Here is a 13,930-nt window from a genome sequence, read left to right as displayed (position 1 = left end):
AGAGAAATGTTACCAGGTTTCTTACAACAGCTGAAGATAACAGCACAGCTTGAAAAGTTGAGGTAGGAGCTCATATTACTGTATAGCCACTTCATAAGCTCACACTGCCAGCACAGCCTTTACACCCAGTTAACTCTCGTTTGCAGTTTGAAAGATGCCGTCAAACAGCTAATAATTATAGAATTTGTTTTCATTTTTTTAGTTGCTTTTTTCAGGCAACCCCTTAAGCAAAAAACACATTAGCTAATTAATTTCAGTTCTAATTTGTGAAAAAAGAATCTATTTTGGAACAACCTTGACTTTTAAAAGAAGTGCCTTCATAAAACTAAAATTATTCAGAATTTTCCCAATCTTTAGAAGAACCGTAGTTAATTTCATTGACAAAAACAAAACTTTAACAATTTAGCTTATGTGATTCACATGCAAAACAGCAGAAGTAGGCTGGTGTGTAATTAAAAAAACAAGGAGTCCCAATAGCATCGTAGTTGAAGGCAACGCCCATGCCCAGAGAGGGGTCTTGGGACTCTAAACAATATTGCAGTGAGGTTTAACACACTTTAAAAGCCACAATGGACGACACTGGAAAACAATGGTGGGCTAACATGACTGCGCTTGTATGTTTGACCAGGACTGTAAGGTCTGTTGTCTTTTCAATTGTAGTCCTGCTGAAGGGGAAGTGAGGCATAATCACGACAAAAGCGATGGGTGCATAAAATTTTGGGACATGTCTATTTAATGAATCCTTAAGCAGCCAAGCATTGATGCAATCTGTGCGCTGAGTTTGACTGGGCTTTAGCAGCTGGAAAGTGGCAGCAAAGCTCAAATTGAGTTCTGGGAGATTTGCAGCTGTGTGCTGCAGCATCTACTCCTTGGTTGTTGCAGCATACAGCAGTGTTGCTTGAATTATCAGTATTTTCGTAGGCTTTCTGCCTATGACCTTATACTAGTTTTTTACACCTTTTTCTGACTTTGAGGGTATAATGGAGGACTTTTTTTTTTTTTACCTCTACTCCTACCCTAAAAGTTAGACATAATATGTTTCATATTAAAACAGCTTTCTGATTCCGCCAACTAGCACCAACATTCATGTGGCTGAAAATAATAAATTGCCCTGCCTAATGTACGCAAATGTATCTCTAATGAGTAGTGTCCTACTTGTTCAATTCATTACAGAGATTTTCGGAGGCTTTCATCTTGTGCCTGTGTGTAAGACTACAAACTATGTGTGTCACATAAGTTGTTCATGCTTTGTATGGGTGTGTGTGCGAGAGAGTAGAAGTAGTTTGTACACATCCGTATTATCTCTTTCTGCTCATCCGCCTGAGAAGCTGGCCTTAATTACAACTGTCTGCTTGAGTCACTAGCATGCTCCCCTACCCACACAAATAGACAGCAACAACAGGCAGCATCTCTGAGGAAAGGCAAGAGTGGTTTTGCCACGTAGCTTGAGGGCAACTTCTCCCTGCCAAAAAGATACAAAGGTACTGTGGGCCCACATCCAAATGGATCCCTAGACCCTTTTCCCTTGGGCCTTGTTGACTTCCAATTGCTGTGCAGGGCCTGCAGTTTGGATGGGCTAAATCCATTGTTTGTTTGTTTGTTTTTTTAGGCACTTGGTTAACTGGTTTTGTTCTTTCATTTCTTTGTCTTTCTAGCTTTTTAAAATCAGCTGTATCGAATCAACTCTGAGCTTTGAAATTGTGGCTGAGGGACTGGTTAGGAATTAGGCAGTAAGTTTTCACAGAATGTACTTCTGTCTAATGTAGACAGCAATCATCCCAGAGGCATTGAGTTATATCTTGTCTGGCTGCTTAGATAGAGTATTCATGTGTAGGCATTTTTTCCTCCTTTAACACACTCCCATCGCCTGAAATGTTTGACTCAAATGTAAAGCTTAACATGGGAACTTTTGGAAATTCAATTAAACATCTGGAAAAATCCGGCACATCCTAAATTGGGTGGAAAGTGGGCTGAGAGTTTAAATAAATTCCATACATTTTCTGTGGTCAGAGCACACCCCAGCATGCAAAGCGTTTCATTTGATGCCTCTATAAAATTAAGACAACCTTTGGACTGTCGCCAAGAAATGCTGTTTTCTCACTATTCACGATCTTCCAGTATAACATTTTAATAGCTGGCACTGATCCGCTTAGAGCCAATAAGACTATCATAAAACATCAGATTGTAGTTATCTGTGTTGATAAAGGGCTATAGATCCAAAGAGATTCCATGTAGCCTCATCAAACATAGCTTGCTATTATCCAAAATGCTGCTTTCTGCAGACTTAAAAAAACATCTCCAAAATAAGCTATATTTCACATACAGTATAGTGCTGTATAATTTGATATGTATATATTGTTACAGTTCTTTGAGTTTTAGGACTTGCATTGCCTACCTTTGGTCACCACCTGAGAAGACTAATAAGCCAGTTCATGCTTTTTTCTATTAATTGCATCAATTTATGTTATTTTGGATGGCTGCATTGAATTACGTAATGAGTTTTTATTGAATTCTTTTCAAAATGTCAAGGTGACCCTTACTGAATAAATCTGCATTGAAGATAAGAAAGAGTCACACCATACAGTTAAATCTGTCTAAAATGTAAAATAAATGCAGTGCCAGTGGTGTCAGTCACATAGCTACCAAACCATTCCTTATGAATTCTGATAAAAAAGCAAAGCTAAGTACGCATTTCTGAACAGTTTTGCCAGAGACACACAGCCAAAACGAAGCATGAAGAAAAAAAATGACACTTCAGATAAGAAAAATGATTCTGAACACAAAATAACATTAGCAATGCCACTGTTCTGCAAGCTCAGCACAGAGAACCATTGATGCTGTGTTATTAGTGTGCATGATGGAGTTTGTTCAGTAAGTCACCCGGCGTGAGGTGGTGGCTGTCTTTGCTCGCAAAGCCACCTCTCTCACTGCATTCACAGCAGGGAGTCGACTCCCAAAGCCTGTAAAAGACACACTCCATTAAGTCTCCTGAGGGACCCAGATTCTGCTCAAATACACGATTTGGGGGGGGGGGGGGGGGGGGATAAAAACCACCCAGGTCAGTAGAGATGGAATGTGCTGTCTTTGATGTACAAACATTTATTTACATGTTCAGTATCATACAACATGCAATACTTAGTTATCAACGGAGCCGAAGAGCAGACTTGGCTGAGTGTATAGTTAAATGTCAGTGAATTTACAGCTGAATGTTAACAGATGGAAACAGAATGTTTGTGTGTATTTGGGCTGAAAGATAGAGGAGTTAAAATAATTCATGCTTTTATGTGTAGCAGCATGTTTTGAATGATGTAGAGTGCCATATGAAAGCTCTGGGGAAGCAAACCTTGGGATGTTTCACATTTACATTAGAGCTTATAGCAGTATATTTAGTAACTACAATAGGAGGAATTCCAAGTGATTTTATACAGACACACAACTGGTTTCTTTATTGGCTTCTTGAAACAATTAATTTTATCCTCTAAATCGGAGTGAAGGCTCCCCCATTTCGAATAGCTAATTGCATTATTATGGTTTGTCCTTTTTGCATACTAGCAGTGAATTTTTTTAAAATGATAGAAAAAATACACTGACTTGTCATTCCACATTGGCATCAGAAAATATTTATTTCATTCCCATTTAATGCTTTAGATCTTAATATGTAAAGGTTTCTGAACCTTCCTCTTCCATTTGACACAAATCGGACCCTTTGTGTTTTAAATTGCATTTTCCTGTAGGAATAAACACAACAGTTTGTTATGAACCCATTTGTATGGGTATTGATTTGTACTGTTTCGCAGGAGGGACAAAGGCAGAAATCAGGCTCTTTCTCATCACACGGATACATCAAAATAATTGGCAGTACCCAATTATCCAGTGATTCGTGTACAGGAGATATGACGAGTCAACTGAATTTGTAATCAGGAAGCCTTGAATATGAATCACAGATGAATTGCTAGAAGGTCAAAACGTTTGGATTAAATAGGACAGTGAAAAAAAGAGAACTGTGCTCCCCCCCCCCCCCCCCCCCCCCATGCTCTTAATATTCCACATCAAGCGCACTGCTTGCCTTTTCAACACTAGTATTCAGTTTTCATTTATGTCACACCAGTTCACAATAACAGTTGTCTCGAGAAGCTTTATATCATAAGGTAAAGAGGAAATATTGTTCAAGGACAGGTGAAAAATGTTTCACTAAGTGATTGGGTTAAATCTAAGTCCAAGTTTTTTTTAGCTACCTAACGTAAACATACATAATGATTTTAGAAGCTGGGTAAGCCAAAAGTGTACCTTGTTAACCCCACTCGGTTACTTCCTGCCTTTATCTTTTCTAACCTGGGTGATGGATACTCAGAAAATTGTCACAAAGAAGAATATGTAAAGTCAAAACCCACAGATGACATAAAGGATCAAGAAAAATGTTCAGTCACTTCCCAGGGAAGGACACGGTGATAGGTCAAGCTTGAGACAAAGCACTCAGAATGTAACCTCCTGACCATAAAATGTCATTGCTGTCAATCTGTGAGCAAATGGGATTTAAACTGGCATCAGCCATGGCACAAGGTGGCTTCTGGCTACTTGTTTTATAATAGATTTTATGAACATTAATAACAACAATAAATATGTTAAACAATCTGATTAAGAATGCTTCGTTGTCTGTTTCTGAGCATGCCACATAATTACCACGTGTACAATGTCAATTGTGTGATTTAGGCCAGTGACCTCTGCACAACAGAACGGTTAACGCAAATGCATGTAACACACTGCTACTGCGTTATCACCAGTTCAAATCATTTTTCTCCGAGCACATTATAAAAAGCCATTTGAGATAAATGACAAACTCAGTGGCCATGCCAGCGAGGCAGGCGCTTCAGCGGCTTATGCTTGAGCGAGCATGTAGGGCATACGCCACGGATGCACCGCACACCCTGAGGTGAGTCGGGCAGTTTTTAAAAATGCATTCACTCTGCATTCTCGTCATAAATTTGGTGATGTTTGCTTGTATGGTAAAAACAAGTGTTAATATTTTATATGAAGTATTTGTGGAACAACATGTGAGGATATCTCATACACAAGTGTTGAGAAGTGGATGTATCTTGAAGTAAATGAAATTTGTAATGCAGTTATTGTTATTTATTTGCATGCAAAACAAATTAGCACAGTATAATTTCCTTGTTATTTATCATTTATCATCTATCTTTACCACAATGTTGGAAGGAAGCAAAAAGTGGTTAAAAATAAATAAATAAAAACCAAAAAATTAGTTTCAGAACCAACTGCTGTGTGCCAAGATAAATGTTTTCACAGCCCATCCACCCCAGCCTCTCCCCTATAGACTAACTTTGTCACCTCATTTGCTACCATTGTAATTACTATGTTCTGTAAATACAAGGCACTGCCATTTAGAAATGCAACTCTGGGCCACGTAAGCCACTTGCTCAAATGACCTTGGTGGGTTTTTTTTTTAATGGTAGGGCAGTCTTGAAATAAACATACTGATTGGGCTGTGGTTTACTCTGCATCTGGTATGTGACCTATCAAATCTTGTGACAGAAATGGGCAAGTCTTGTTAGAAATCCTCGGTGAGATTAGATGTGAAAATTTGAATATGAATAAGGATATCTGGGCTAATTATAACCCCTCATCCAGCTGCCTCGTTAGCACCAAGTAATATTCAGAGAAATCAAAAAACTCTGGGTTGAAGGGAGAAGGATGAGTAGGAGGAGGAAGAAGAAAAGAAGGAAGAGAAGAGAGGAAGAAAGGCGCAAAGAGGGAGGAGCCAAGGCATCAATGCCTATACTTTGGGATTATGCATGCTCAGATAACATCCTCCACCCCACCACCCCCACAAAGATATGCTTCCTTTCAGGGTGAATGTTTCAGGGCTGCACTAAGTGATTCACATCAACACACATGCATACACAAAAGTACCTTCACGTATACACTGCACTCCCCATCCGGATAACGCTGCTGGCCAAGTTTGCACCTAGCTGTGCCGCTACGGTCTCGAAATGCGATTAGCACTTATCTGAAGGAAGACCAAGCTACCTTCATCATCGGGTTCATCATCATCATATCCATATTCATGCTGTTCAAATCCCCTCTGGAGTAAAACTAAAGGGATTCAAGCACCTGAGAAGACGAAGTGCTTAGCGGAGGAGGAAGGATTGCAAATTTCTCTATTGAGGTCACGGCTCTGTGTGATGCATTTGAACAGCTTTGTTCTACGAAGAGATAGCCACCAAAAAGACGACTCTTTTCACACTGTGTATTATTGTACATAGGTAGTACAATGCCCACTGTCATAAGCATGTTGGCATGGCAGCATCCATTGTCACAGACGGGTTCAGTGACAGTGTCAAGAAGAGCCTTCCAGACTGCAAATAATGTTGAATGCAGTATTGTGCTTACTCTAATCTTCAGCAATACACCTGATATTTTTAAAGTAAAACTATTTACTTTACTATGTAAAGTTATTTCTCAATGTGCAGAGATATCTTTTTTCCAACCCAAACCATAAATGTTTCCTAAAACTAAGTAGTATTATTTTTGACTGCCTAACCTGACAAAGCAGCAAGTGACGATGAAAGCAAAAATCAAGTCAAAAGAAAGCAGATGCACCACATTCTTGCAGTCTTCTAATCTGAACTAGACTGATCTTTAACAAAATTACAATTAACTTCATCTTGCATTGGCACAGCTGATATGTCAAGGCACCAAGATCACAGGACATCTTGTGTGCATCTTCCAAATGCAGACACAAGGAGGCAGTTAGCAAAACCAGATGCTTAAAAGTTCATAATATGCGTGGGTGGTAAGCACTGGCTAGCAGGAGAACAGAATGTGGCTGTTAAATCAAGGTAAAAGCAGCAGGTAATAAAGAAGTAAGGGTGAATCCATGCGGTGAACCAAACACAGTAAACAGTTCTGAAACATTAGGGACCATTTTTTCCTTAAAGCAGCAGGGTGCATGAAAGGGAAAGTACAGTAATGTTTGGAATTAGAAAGTGCAGACATCTGTGAGTCCTTATTTTGTCCCTCTATTCAAAAACTATGTCAAAAAAGTAGGTGGAAATGCGCAGAAGTTTATTCAATAAGATAACCACAACTGTTGCAGGTACAACATGTAGTTGGTTGTAACTTGGTTAAAATATATGACAGAAACACAAGTTACTGTATTTTTATGATATATTAATTTTAATATGGCAATAATTTGTGTCTCTGTGTACTGTCTTCATAAGAATGTAAAACTAACAATAAAACTAAAACTAACAATTTTTGCAAGTCCCAATGCTTCAGTTTCCATCGAATTTAAAAGACACGTGAAAATCGTATAATATGTAAAGCAAAATAAAGCAAATTGCAACTACTGGGTCTAGGAAGGAAATGCCAGAAATAGCAAGAAATATGTGGACGTTTAGCCTAGTTTTTGCATGCATGCATGTGTTATCTTCCACTGTCTCTAATATGGTGTGCAAACAGTATGAGTAGCTGTCTTTTCTCTTTAATGCATTAATTTAACATGGAGCGTAATCTGCCTGTGTTGGTAAGTTTTAAGATGAATTCTTTAAGATGCAAAGTTTCATCATTTTACAGTAAGGCATGTTTGTCTGTGTAACTTTGAATTCTCATCGAACTTTTCAGTACATCAGTTCATCAGCATTAATAATGCAACATTACATTTAGTATGGGTTTTTTGGTTCATTTTGAGGCTCAGAAACCAGTGAAAACAGAGAGGCAGGCAGTGCTCAGGGTTAGGGATAGGCATAAATGACGGCAAAGCCATGGCAAAAACACAATAGAAAAACTGATGAGGGGCAAATGGGAGTGGGCTAGTATGCCACACACAACAGTTGGTTTGTGCAAAAATGAAAACAGGTGTATGGAGGGTGGGAAAGTGACGCGATAAGGAATGGGTGTTACTGTAGAGCGTGTTTGAGTATTTGCATTTGAAATTACAGGGCAGTAGATACATCACAGCGAAAGCTAGGCAAATGTGAAAATGTGAAACTGTAACCGGCTAACAGCTGGCAGTACAAGCACTGAGGCAGTAATAAACACCATAACACTTTTTAGTACAAAACAGGATTAAGTTTGCATGTTTCTTTAAAATTAAGTCTTCAGCTTGCAAATATACACTTGTGTACTTGTCTCTATCTTTGTGTCTTTACTGATCTAAAAGCAATGTTGTAAGCGTATGCTTTCTTTTCAATTATTCACTCTTCTTTCCTTGTCTTTCAGTCTATCTAAATAAATTCTTTGGTGTTTTTTACACTGTCTTCCTATGCCGCGGCTGAACCTCTTCACCCTACTGTAACGAATGTTTCCCATCATCAGCCACATAGCCCTACCTTCAAAACCACGGCCTCAACGGTTTCTCACCGCTTCCACCTCCTTGTTGACTGTGTGTGTTTGCGTGTGTGTATTTGTGCGTCTGTGTGAGTGCTGCATGCAGCTCACAGCTGCCAAAAAGGCAGTCGAAACTTTGATAGCATCGTCACACAGGAAAGAAGCAAGCGAGCTAGACACTAGCTTTTGCTGCTAAATTTGGAGGAAAGGGGAGAATTGGGGTTGAGTGCTAATCTGTCTCTGTGGATGAAACAGATGTTCAGCAAAACTGATGGGAACTCATCAACCTTTTTCACTGTGGTTTCTTTTTGGAGGTCAAGTGAGCAGCTTGTCCTTACCCAAAGTTTGTTACCACTACTAATTAGCCAAGATGGGTGTATAGTAATCAAATATCCACACACAGGCTTTGGGCAACTATCAAAGGGACGATGAAGATGCACCCTTCCTACGTCCCACTTAAACACTTTTACATTTTTGAAAGGATTATTATTTTGTTTAGGTATTATTTTTTCCTCATCCTTAATTGCTTTAAGTGCCATTTTTCAAATCCCCCCTCCAAAAACACCAACAAGTGGTAAGTGGGCATGTTGCAAATTGAAAGTACAGTTGGAATATTTCCTGGAAGAAGATATTTGCAATAATTTTATTGTCAGAGAGAAAGCTTAAATATTATTTTGAAAGGAAAAAAACTTGTAAAATGGCATTTAACAAACTGGAATTTTAAAGCTAACACATATTGTCCACAATCATGTTAGATCATTTAAATCAGATAACGGGTTTCTTCATAATGTGTTGCTGATGTTGTTATGTGGTTGTTTCATACTGAGAAAAGTCTGTGAAAAATAATGAAATGATAATTCCATGTAATTAAAGCAGCATACTGGACAGTAACTGCAGGCTAAACTGTGCAGTTAGCAGAAACATGGTACTGTTTATGGGGATGGACTATGTTGGATTCCTGCAGGGTAGAGTGTGGTATCCACGGTCATTGCAAGATTAAGTCCCGGGCATGAGGATATTGTAAGAAAGAGACACGGCAGTCGAAGAATTTAGAAATGGGATAGTTCAGTTTTGCAGCAGCATAACCGGTGGTATAATTTCTAGTCTAGCAGGCTTTTACGATCTTATTTGTGGACAAATATTTCTTAGAATTGACTGAATATTCTATGCATGCACTTTTTATGTATCTTTGACCATTGAAATAAAAGTTCATATAGATAACGCTTCAAAATAATTGCCTATATAAGTGCTCATATGTGCTGATGGACTTTGGTAGTTATCAAATTGAATTTAAGCTGACGATGCTCTTTGATGACACTTACCAAATCCCACCCTTACTTGCTTTAAACTGACTAGAGGTTTTAAAGAAGCCTTTTTAACATCAGCTTTAACATTCTGCTAGAATGTAGATGGCTACATCCACAAAGAGCAGGAAACCTCAGAGCAGCATCACAGGTCAGTTGATCGCAACGTGTACAAAGAGAAACTCGACTGGAAATTGCAACAGAAATTATAAGTGAGTCACTTCCCCCCACTGCCTCGCTACACCGGAACACAGGCTTCACCCATCTACCAAATGCACCTTTAATTCCTGCTAATGCCGCATTCATGAATGTGTTGTTCTAAATAATTCTAGTATGTTGGTTTAGTTTTCATTGATTTATTGTGTAAGGTTAATTAAATGTGTACATTTAAAAAAGTACATGGACACTGCAACTATTAATTTCAAATAAATAAGTAGACAAATTTGTTTAAAGCTTACAGTGCGCAGTCACATGGGTAAATCTACTCCAAAAAATAGCGCCTGAAAAAATAGAGCGCCGTCAAACTTTGTATGTAAGTTTCCACCTTTAACACCTCCAATGGCAGCCTTTGTGCAGCTATAGGTTAGATAAACACACCCTAACTTATTGTTACATCCCTCGAGGTTTTTTTCCCCAGCATTCACATTATTGACACTTCTTTGACTCCATAATGAGAATGTTTCATTCTAAACCAAAGCCATCCTGACTTCTCTCAAGTTTTAATAATAATAATACTTTTAATTTAGTTTTATTCCCAATAGATATGTATCTGTCCACAATCTCATCTCATCAATCAGCCAGGCTAATATGCTGGAAGTCAATTCTGTACACATCCCACATGGTCTTTCCCTGTCCCCACTTCCATACCCCCTCCTTCCCTTTCCCCCTTTTCCCTTACTCTACTCCTTTCATCACTCAACATCCACAGGGGACATGTAAAGCTTTTGGAGTAAATCAAGGCTCTCTCCTTCATAAACGCCTGTGCAATTAACTTAGCTTTTTCGCCTTCTGATTTACGGCATGCATGTTGGAAACTGGAGTCAGTCAGGCCCTCTGGGTTTCAAAAGAAAAGGCTAGTTGGCTAACTTCCCTCTCTCTCTCTCTCTGTGTCACTCTCGCTCACTTGCGCACACACTTTCAACCACAAAAATGTTATGCACGCACACAGGCTAATTCACATCTGCTCCTCTGAAAAGAAAATGATGATTGAAAAGGATGAAAAGAAAAGAGCAGTGAGTGAAATGTTCAGGCTTATGGTAAAAAAAATGAATGATTGAAAGGGCTAATTTGTCTGACATTTGTCTGTTTTTAGAAAGGTATATATTCAGTTAAATAAAACTTAGAGTTATATACAAAAAATTATTAAGCATTAACAAAGTAATAAGTTTGTCATTAACTTTAAAGTAAGTCTAGATGGTACATGCAATTTGGAGGAAAAAAAACGTAACAATCTTAGCAGTTTGGAAAGTCAGTGTTTATAGGTTTACCCAGAACTTTCCCACACAGTTCTGGCCTCTCCCTTTGACGAAACATCTGTGTGTGTCTTCATTCCTCTCAAAATCTCACTCTAGTAAAGAAATGTGGCCTTGGATGATGACTAAATACAAAGTAGGCATTACTGGAAAGAACATCAATTTATGCTGCATGAATGCTGAACGACCCAGCCTTTGTACAGAAAACACCTGCAGTGTTATTTCTTGAACTGGAACCAACTATATGGTTTTCATTATCTTTGAAGATTTGCACTAGAATACAGTACACCCCCACCCCCTCTCCAGCTCTGTAGTATTGTATGTAAGCACAGAAGGAGATGAGAAGATGTGTGGTGGAATTCCTTTTCGCCTTCATTCAACAGCTGTTATAAACTGTTTCGCATTTAATGCAATAGATACAGCAAATTCAAGGCAAACACTCCCAATATAAGGGTTTGCGTTCATAGTCAGTGTGAGGATTTGTATCTGTTATTGCATTATAAATATTGTGTTAAGGCATTTTGTGCATACACACACTGGTGTATTTTATAGAAGCAATATGCCAGCTGATGCACTGGGCAATGGGAATAAAGGGTGGGTAAAAAAGATGGTGCTACTGTTATCCTTTCCTTTTTTTGCTTTTTTTTTTTTTTTTTTTTGCTTAACATTTACAGGATTGACGTACCTGTAAACGTCATTAAAAAGCAGTAAGATAAGGAATTAAATTTACAATTTCAAAATGTTGAGAATTTGACTCCAAAGATGAAAAATTCAAGCAAGAGAAGAACAAATGTTGATGGAATCGCTGACCCAAACTGACCCATAGTTCTGTTTGTTTCTCCTGTCAGAACAATTAAGGAAGGGAGGAGAAAAAAAAGGAAAACTTTTTTGTTTTCTTTATTCTTTTCAGTAAGCTGCTCTGATCTGTTCCTTCTCATTGTAGCCTCTTCCGAAAATCAAAGGAGCCTGCACTCACTTCCTGATCCCAAGTTGAATAAATTACTATAGACTATTACTACAATACTTTTTAATTACTTTGAATGCTTAAATTGCAATACAGACAACCCAGCTGTCATTAACCCTGTGTTATGGCATCAGCACCAAAAGATTTCTAACTATAAGCAAAAGTGTAGTATTTGCAAACCTTTCTGTCAGAATCTGAACCCATTACTCATAAATCTGCTTTAAATGTTTACATTTATGACTTCATTAGTACAACTGGTAGCCACGTTGTCCAGACTAGCCATGCTGGCAAGCTGTAATATTTACAATGCAAAGCTAATGCACTCTGCACAACCTAATGCTTAGTTGTAAGTGTATTGTGAAACCAAAGCGAAGGAGGATTGAATACATACAAGATAACACACATTTAAGCTTTGGTATCTTTTAGATGTTGTGTATTTCATATTTATATTGTTCATATTTCTACTTCTAGAATTATCCAGTTTTTCCTGCAGGAAAATTTTAACCTCCTCATTGTATTTATTTCTATTTGATACCCTAAAAGTAATTGTGCACCTTCTAATTTTTTTTCCTGGTGACTAAGATAGATCTGTGAGTGTTAACTTGCTGTGTTTGCTAGTTCTGTGAAGTTCACTGACGTTTCAGCTGACAAGAAGGTGAGCAGAGAGTGACAGTCTTTTCCTTTTGTGTTCAGTATTTCTTGAAAAAAGTGGCTTTCTGCTCAAATCCTTTGAGTGCTTCTTTTAGACAAGCTTCTAATTTTAGCATGGAAACATCCATGATTTTAATAATTTATTTTCGAACTAGCCTGCAAAGATCAACTCTCATATCCTTCAAGGGCTTTGTGCTTTAGATGCAGCCACAGATCTCCAAGTTTGTCATATTATGACTCCGAGAGCATCTAAGATTCTATTTGGGACTCTGTCTATTTACTTACTGTAAATTCATTGCAAATGTATAGATCGGGGCCTCTCTCCAAACCTACCCGCATTTTTTAGCCTGCTATGTCCCCAACACACAGCCTTTCATACACACATGGATATGCCCCTGAAAACCCCGGCCCTGCCCTTGTCTGCTAGCTGCCTCGCATACACTGGCTCCATTCTTCCACGCCACAGACGGAGATGGCTGGTGTGTCGGTGTGTGCATTGGTGTGTGTGTGTGTGTGTTAGAGAGTAATGGTGCATACAGTGCATTGAGTGTTCTGAAAAACCAGTGTATATGTGTGCTTGTATGAAATCTGTGAATTAACCTCCTAGGACCTGGCGTCCACATATGTGGACATCACATTTTGGGTTATTTAGACCAAAATACTCAAGTTTGCTCTACAAGGGCCTGATATCTACTTTCAAGGACATTATATTGCTAGTGTTCTATCAAAATTTTAAACGAATATCCTCATATGTGGAAACAATATTAGGTAAAAAAGAAAAATCTGGTAATTCTTTGTTTTTACATTCATCAGGACCCAATCAGCCCAAACATCAAAGATAAATTAAAAATGCATGCAAGCATATGTGGAAAGGGGAAAAACTGCAGATGGGTATAATTCAACTGGGAGGCTAATGTGTGTAGGACTGTTTGCATGTGACAAACGGATACATCATGTCAAAATGAGTGCAAGTATTCAGGCAGCTGACCCTCTATGACCCGCTATCCCTCTAGCCTACTCCCCCTCACAAACCCATCCACCCCAAACAGATCCAAACTTCACTGTGCTGAGACCAGACTACATGGGCTCTCACGGGAGCTGGACTGTCATCTCCTGGCATCAGCTGTTGGAATGCATGTAAGTGGTCACAGTCAGTCCCACAATATATATTTTCACTCATGGCTAAGTCATGT

The 13,930-nt window shown here is 38.6% G+C and overlaps 1 protein-coding gene across 1 annotated transcript in view; it reads right to left on the bottom strand.

Annotated features, from left to right (window-relative positions):
- camsap2a (calmodulin regulated spectrin-associated protein family, member 2a) overlaps positions 1-13,463 on the bottom strand; it is a 345,786-nt gene extending 332,323 nt beyond the window's left edge. The window contains exon 1 of the mRNA XM_085131921.1: positions 13,348-13,463. The gene's annotated coding sequence lies outside the window, so the exon portion shown is untranslated. The remainder of the gene's footprint in view (positions 1-13,347) is intronic.
- Positions 13,464-13,930: the final 467 nt, after the last annotated feature.

The sequence above is a fragment of the Neolamprologus multifasciatus genome, chromosome 15, assembly GCF_963576455.1.
Source record: "Neolamprologus multifasciatus chromosome 15, fNeoMul1.2, whole genome shotgun sequence".
NCBI lineage: Eukaryota > Metazoa > Chordata > Actinopteri > Cichliformes > Cichlidae > Neolamprologus > Neolamprologus multifasciatus.
The sequence above is the reverse complement of the archived record's forward strand: the minus strand, read 5'-3'. Positions and strand labels throughout refer to the sequence as shown.